Genomic DNA, 8206 nt, shown 5'->3' on the forward strand with positions numbered 1-8206 from the left:
AGCAAATTAATGGCTCTGCCCCAAAATTGAAGCAAATTAATGGCTCTGCCCCCAAAATTAAGCAAAATAATGGCTCTGCCCCACCCCTCAAAAAACAAAGCAGTAATGGCTGGCTCTTCCCCTAAAAAAGCCACGCCATTGGTTAACAAATTCTCCTCGTGGCTTCTGGCAAAAAAACGTCTCAAATAACTTCACTTCTTCATCTTTCCTCCTTTATTTCATCCTGATGGCACCACTAAAAGCTGAACTCTTTTCTCAAACTGGCTCTGCCCTCCCTCTCCTCCTCCCTCTGAAATGTCTAAATCAAAATTCTTCGTAATGATGTTTTCCATGCCCTTGCTGGCCTAAAAAACTGGCTCTGCCCCTTGCCTGGCCAAAAATGTCTATCGACTTGCCTTTCCTTCCTGCTGGAAGTTCGCCTACATTAATGGCTCTGCCCCAAAAAGATTCTCAAACATGAACTGCAAATGGCTTCCGTCAAGGTCGCTCTACTGGTGATCTGGCTCTGCCCAAAAATTTCGGTGAAACTTTTGCTGTTGCGTTAAATTAATGGCTCTGATAGAGTCTGGCAAAAAGCTTTGAAAAATTAATGGCTTCTATCCTTCTCTCTGCAAAAAGTTTCCTTTCCGACCGCTCTTTTGCTGCTGTGGTAGCGGCTACTGTTCTTCTCCTAAACCTATTAATGTGGTGTTCCTCAGGGTTCCCTGTCAAAAATGACCTTCTTAACCAAACTTCTTGCCCTATCCACTCTTACGCTGATGATATCACCCTACATCTTTCCACGTTCTTTCAAATTCAGGAAGTCAACAGATCAATGGCTCTTCCTCCAATCAACTCGACACAACCTTCCAGACAGCAAATTAATGGCTCTGCCCCAAAAAAAACAAATTAATGGCTGAAGCAAATTAATGGCTCTGCCCCAAAATGAAGCAAATTAATGGCTCTGCCCCAAAATGAAGCAAATTAATGGCTCTGCCCCAAAATGAAGCAAATTAATGGCTCTGCCCTGCAAAAATGAAGCAAATTAATGGCTCTGCCCCAAAATGAAGCAAATTAATGGCTCTGCCCAAAAATGAAATTAATGGCTCTGCCCCAAAATGAAGCAAATTAATGGCTCTGCCCCAAAAAATGAAGCAAATTAATGGCTCTGCCCAAAAATTAAGCAAATTAATGGCTCTGCCCCAAAAATGAAGCAAATTAATGGCTCTGCCCCAAAATGAAGCAAATTAATGGCTCTGCCCCAAAAATTAAGCAAATTAATGGCTCTGCCCCAAAAATTAAGCAAATTAATGGCTCTGCCCCAAAAATGAAGCAAATTAATGGCTCTGCCCTAAAAATACAGCAAAATAATGGCTCTGCCCCAAAAATGCAGCAAATTAATGGCTCTGCCTCAAAATGAAGCAAATTAATGGCTCTGCCCCAAAATAAAACAAATTAATGGCTCTGCCCCAAAATGAAAGCAAATTAATGGCTCTGCCCCAAAAAAATTAATGGCTCTGCCCCAGCAAAATAATGGCTCTGCCCCAAATAATTAAGAAAATAATGGCTCTGCCCCAAAAATTAAGCAAATTAATGGCTCTGCCCCAAAAAAGCAAATTAAGCAAAATAATAGCTCTGCCCCAAAATGAAGCAAATTAATGGCTCTGCCCCAAAATGAAGCAAATTAATGGCTCTGCCCCAAAATGAAGCAAATTAATGGCTCTGCCCCAAAAATGAAGCAAATTAATGGCTCTGCCCCAAAATTTAATGGCTCTGCCCCAAAATTTAATGAAGCAAATTAATGGCTCTGCCCCAAAATTAAGCAAAAATTATTAATGGCTCTGCCCCAAAAATGAAGCAAATTAATGGCTGTGCCCCAAAAATGAAGCAAATTAATGGCTCTGCCCCAAAATTGAAGCAAATTAATGGCTCTCCCCAAAAAAGTAAAGCAGTAATGGCTCTGGCAAATTAATGGCTCTGCCCCAAAATTAAGCAAAATAATGGCTCTGCCCCACCCTCAAAAACAAAGCAGTAATGGCTGGCAAAAAGCCATTGGTTAACAAATTCTCCTCGTGGCTTCTGGCATCTAGCCAAAAACGTCTCAAATAACTTCACTTCTTCATCTTTCCCTCCTTTATTTCATCCTGATGGCACCACTGCCATCTCTTCCGTGTCTAAAGCTGAACTCTTTTCTCAAACTTTTGCTCACAACTCCACCTTGGACGATTCTGGGCTTGTCCCTCCCTCTCCTCCTCCCTCTGACTATTTCATGTCTACAATCAAAATTCTTCGTAATGATGTTTTCCATGCCCTTGCTGGCCTAAACCTTCGGAAGGCTTATGGACCTGATGGGATATCTCCTATTGTTCTCAAAAACTGTGCTTCTGTGCTTGCACCTTGCCTGGCCAAACTCTTCCAACTTTGTCTATCGACTTGTACCTTTCCTTCCTGCTGGAAGTTCGCCTACATTCAGCCTGTTCATAAAAAGGGTGACTGTTCTAACCCTTCAAACTACCGTCCTATAGCTTTAATCTCTTGCTTGTCTAAAGTTTTTTAATCTATCCTGAATAGGAAGATTCTCAAACATCTGTCACTTCACAATCTTCTGTCTGATCGCCAGTATGGCTTCCGTCAAGGTCGCTCTACTGGTGATCTTCTGGCTTTCCGTACTGAGTCTTGGTCATCCTCTTTTAGAGATTTCGGTGAAACTTTTGCTGTTGCGTTAGACATATCAAAAGCTTTTGATAGAGTCTGGCATAAAGCTTTGATTTCAAAACTGCCCTCCTACGGCTTCTATCCTTCTCTCTGCAACTTTATCTCAAGTTTCCTTTCCGACCGCTCTTTTGCTGCTGTGGTAGACAGCTACTGTTCTTCTCCTAAACCTATTAATAGTGGTGTTCCTCAGGGTTCTGTCCTGTCACCCACTCTCTTTCTTTTATTCATTAATGACCTTCTTAACCAAACTTCTTGCCCTATCCACTCTTACGCTGATGATATCACCCTACATCTTTCCACGTTCTTTCAGAGACGTCCAACCCTTCAGGAAGTCAACAGATCACGCGGGGACGCCACGGAACGCCTGGGCCGCGTTCCGTTGGAAGTTAGCACGCTGCCCCCCCCGCAACCCCCAACGGAACGCAAGGAACGCGCAAGCCATACGGGTATTGTTGACAAAGATGGCCGTCCAAGCTGCTCTCCTCCTCCTCGCTCAAGAGCTCGCAAAAGACCCTCTGTTGGACGCTGCAGAGCTCCTCTTAGCACGAGAGGAGGAAATATTGCTGAGGCAAGAGGAAGAGGGAGAAGAGAGGTTGCCAAGGCAAGGAGAAGAGGGAGATGATAGGCCGCCAAGTCCTGTGAGGGTCAAGGACTATGCAGAGATGATAGTGCCTCTTTACTCCGGGAAAGACTTATAGAACACTTTCGAATGCAAAGGGAAACTGTCCCTGCAGCCACAGGTGCTGGAGGGGCCTCTGCAGCAGCTACCATGGCGGTAGAGGCTGTCTCTTCTGCCTCAGAGGCTGTGTGAAGAAATGCGACACATATAACACCGTCTTTTATTGCTATAAATACTAATATTTTCGTCATATTGCCTTATTCCAGCATTCTACAAGGGATAACAGACTTACCACATTGTTTTTGATGTTCTGTGACGTCGCATAAGCTGTCAAAATAGCATTTACATCCCCCACACTGATAATATAGTGGTGAAGCGGCGGACGTCTGCGGTTTGTTGATAAACAATAGTTGCCAGACACCGCCAAGCATTCACCTCCGAGGAGCGCAAGGTCCCGCACGCTCCCGCAAGGCGAGCCGTATGCTGGTCCCCCCCGATTCGGGGGAAGTATGCCATACTGTACGCCATACGGTCCCCAACGGAACGCGGCCCTGGGCTGCGTTCCGTTGGAAGTTAGCACGCTGCCCCCCCCGCAACCCCCAACGGAACGCAAGGGAACGCGCAAGCCATACGGGTATTGTTGACAAAGATGGCCGTCCAAGCTGCTCTCCTCCTCCTCGCTCAAGAGCTCGCAGAAGACCCTCTGTTGGACGCTGCAGAGCTCCTCTTAGCACGAGAGGAGGAAATATTGCTGAGGCAAGAGGAAGAGGGAGAAGAGAGGTTGCCAAGGCAAGGAGAAGAGGGAGATGATAGGCCGCCAAGTCCTGTGCGGGTCAAGGACTATGCAGAGATGATAGTGCCTCTTTACTCCGGGAAAAACTTCAAGAAACACTTTCGAATGCAAAAGGAAACTGTCCCTGCAGCCACAGGTGCTGGAAGGGCCTCTGCAGCAGCTACCATGGCGGTAGAGGCTGTGGGAAGAAATGCGACACATATAACACCGTCTTTTATTGCTATAAATACTAATATTTTCGTCATATTGCCTTATTCCAGCATTCTACAAGGGATAACAGACTTACCACATTGTTTTTGATGTTCTGTGACGTCGCATAAGCTGTCAAAATAGCATTTACATCCCCCACACTGAAAATATAGTGGTGAAGCGGCGGACGTCTGCGGTTTGTTGATAAACAATAGTTGCCAGACACCGCCAAGCATTCACCTCCGAGGAGCGCAAGGTCCCGCACGCTCCCGCAAGGCGAGCCGTATGCTGGTCCCCCCCGATTCGGGGGAAGTATGCCATACTGTACGCCATACGGTCCCCAACGGAACGCGGCCCTGGGCTGCGTTCCGTTGGAAGTTAGCACGCTGCCCCCCCCGCAACCCCCAACGGAACGCAAGGGAACGCGCAAGCCATACGGGTATTGTTGACAAAGATGGCCGTCCAAGCTGCTCTCCTCCTCCTCGCTCAAGAGCTCGCAGAAGACCCTCTGTTGGACGCTGCAGAGCTCCTCTTAGCACGAGAGGAGGAAATATTGCTGAGGCAAGAGGAAGAGGGAGAAGAGAGGTTGCCAAGGCAAGGAGAAGAGGGAGATGATAGGCCGCCAAGTCCTGTGCGGGTCAAGGACTATGCAGAGATGATAGTGCCTCTTTACTCCGGGAAAAACTTCAAGAAACACTTTCGAATGCAAAGGGAAACTGTCCCTGCAGCCACAGGTGCTGGAAGGGCCTCTGCAGCAGCTACCATGGCGGTAGAGGCTGTCTCTTCTGCCTCAGAGGCTGTGTGAAGAAATGCGACACATATAACACCGTCTTTTATTGCTATAAATACTAATATTTTCGTCATATTGCCTTATTCCAGCATTCTACAAGGGATAACAGACTTACCACATTGTTTTTTATGTTCTGTGACGTCGCATAAGCTGTCAAAATAGCATTTACATCCCCCACACTGAAAATATAGTGGTGAAGCGGCGGACGTCTGCGATTTGAGGCGCGTTTTTGATAGTCCACGCTTAAGGCAGCCTTAAGCCTGGCTTAAGGCTTACGTCATTTTGTGTTCTTTCATGTCCCCAGACTTGAGCCAGAGCGTAGCCCGCCTTAAGGCAGGGCCGGCCAAACTCAAGCCAGCTGCAGAGCAGGCTCGACTTTCCGCTAGCCAGTTGTGACGTCACATGTAAATAAACAAATAAGACATGACGAATGAATGCTCCATTAGCTGCTGTTGATAGTTCTGCACCAAACTGAATGCTGTTTCAGTATCTTCTGGTATCTCTGGCAAGTCTGGAAACATGATGGACTGGACTGTTGATGCAGGGAGGAAAGATAGCAACTAGGATGATACCAGCTTTGAAGCGCCTGGAGTATAGAGATAGATTAAAGGCATTAAACATGTTTTCATTTGAGAGAGATGTATAAGAGGGATATTTAAAATGTTCTCAGATACAAACTACATAGATGTGAGATCTTTCTTTACCTTAGAGGAGGGAAGTAGGACTACAAATCATGGCAGGAAGATTAGAAAGCAAGGCTGCAGGTTAGATATAAGAAAATATTTCTTTAGTCATAGGGTGGTAGACTTCTGGAATGCATTGCCAGAGACGGTTGTAAATAGCACTAGTTTGACAATGTTAAAAACAGATTAGATAAGCACTTAAATTTATTAGATTTATAATTATGTATAGCGCTGCATGATAGTTTTTATAAGAAATTTACTATAGTTAAACAAGACATGATCCCCATGTATGGGGACCACAAATTGTAGAGGATTTCGCTGCAGGACTTACCCTGTTAATGGGCCAAATATTTAGAATTAGTATATAATGTATTGTGTACTTGTAAGTGTAACTTTAAGTACTGATGACGAGGTCGCTGTGCGACTGATACAGGATAACCTAGATGGGCCCTGGTGGCCCTTTGCTATCCTATTATTTATGTTATGTTATGTTATGTAGGAAAGATAAGTTACAAAGCTGCAGCATATCTTGCACTTCCTGTTCGTCTGCCATCTTTATTGTTGTCATCTGTCAGCTGGTGACTGGTCACGTGATCGAAGGTCTAGCAGGCCCGTTTTCCATTGTCCCAGGTTTTGCTTAAGCCTGCCTTAAGGCGAGGTCTAGCCGTAGGGGCATTAAAAAACGCAGCTTTGTTGATAAACAATAGTTGCCAGACACCGCCAAGCATTCACCTCCGAGGAGCGCAAGGTCCCGCACGCTCCCGCAAGGCGAGCCGTATGCTGGTCCCCCCCGATTCGGGGGAAGTATGCCATACTGTACGCCATACGGTCCCCAACGGAACGCGGCCCTGACTTCCGATCTTTCAAAGATTTCCGATTGGGGCAGAGAAAATATAGTAGTTTTCAATGCGTCAAAAACTCAATTCCTCCATCTATCAACTCAACACAACCTTCCAGACAACTATCCTCTCTTCTTCAATGACACTCAACTGTCTCCCTCTTCCTCAATGAATATCCTCGGTCTGTCCTTTGCTCATAATCTTAACTGGAAACTTCACATCTCATCTCTTACTAAAACAGCTTCTATGAAGTTAGGTGTCCTGAGGCATCTCCGACAGTTTTTCTCGCCCCTCCAACTGCTTACTGTATAAGGGCCTTATCCGTCCCTGTATGGACGGGGTGTTCCAGTCTCACAGCTTTGCTTGATAGGGTGGAATCGAAAGCTCTTCGTCTCATCAACTCCTCTCCTCTGACTAACTGTCTTCAGTCTCTTTCTCATCGCCGAAATGTTGCATCTCTTTCTATATTTTATCGCTATTTTCATGGTAACTGTTCTACTGATCTTGCTAACTGCATGCCTCCCCTCCTCCTGCAGGCACGCTGCACAAGGCTTTCTTCCTCTCATTCCTATTCTGTCCAACTCCCTAATGCAAGAGTTAACTAGTACTCTCAATCATTCATCCCTTTCACTGATAAACTCTGGAACTCCCTCCCTGCATCTGTATTTCCGAATTCCTACAACTTGTCTTCTTATAAGAGAGAGGTATCGAGGCATTTGCTCCCGTAATTCTGGCTGACGGTTTTGGCACTTTTTGTACCCTTTGGAGAGCCAGGGCTCAAGTGGGCCTTTTTTTTTTTATTTTCTATTTTTTGCCCTTGGCTGGCCCTCTTCCCTACGTAAAAAAAAAAAAAAAAAAAAAATTACTGGTAAAGTGGTATATGGGAATGGTTCTGATACCGGAAATACCAAAGCTAAAATACTGGCATCCCTGTGTACCTAATTTGTGAAGATGACAAGGACACCCGCAAATAATGAGTTTAGGAATGTTGTGTCTGCAGATGAAAATAAGTTCTTATAAGTATTTCACCTGCAATAGTGTGATTATCTTTCTGTACTCATCCTGCTCATCTGATTTGGCATTTAGTTACCTCTCCCTCTTTCAGAGATATAGCTGCAGGTGATGGGGTGCCAGCTTGAACACTGCAGAAGAATCACAGGTGTTTCACATGATTCAAGCACAAGATTCTTGGAGCACATTTCAGCAGCACTAGTCAACGGAGCTACCTCAACTCAAGGATGTTAAGTTGAAAGGGAAGGTGTACAAACTTTTAAGTATTTTTTTGTATCTGTACAGTGTAAAGTCTTGTATGAGATCTTTTTGATATTATCTTGTATATTATGAACTAAGCAGTTGGCAATACTTAATACCATATTCGGTGTTGAACTTGGCATTTTCAGAACCAGAATTCAGCAACATCCATGGCACTTCAAGGCAAACAACAAGACTACTGAACATGGATGATTTTGTGATACTGAATGTTGTAAGGAACTCCATCATTTGGCTATCAAGCATGCAAAGATATATGTAGTGTGTATACTGCATCTTCTTTTCTTTCTCCAGTTTCAAACACCTTATGAAAGAAAGCAAAGACTTGTA

General features: G+C 44.9%; 1 long non-coding RNA gene across 1 annotated transcript; it reads right to left on the reverse strand.

Annotated features, from left to right (window-relative positions):
• Positions 1–3357: 3357 nt before the first annotated feature.
• Positions 3358–4096, reverse strand: LOC123499637. Its single transcript, XR_006673054.1, has 2 exons — positions 3606–4096; positions 3358–3497 (listed from the first exon to the last, which is right to left on the reverse strand). It is a non-coding gene; the product is annotated as an uncharacterized LOC123499637 (long non-coding RNA).
• Positions 4097–8206: the final 4110 nt, after the last annotated feature.

This window comes from Portunus trituberculatus, chromosome 50 (assembly GCF_017591435.1).
Source record: "Portunus trituberculatus isolate SZX2019 chromosome 50, ASM1759143v1, whole genome shotgun sequence".
NCBI classification, from domain to species: Eukaryota; Metazoa; Arthropoda; class Malacostraca; order Decapoda; family Portunidae; genus Portunus; species Portunus trituberculatus.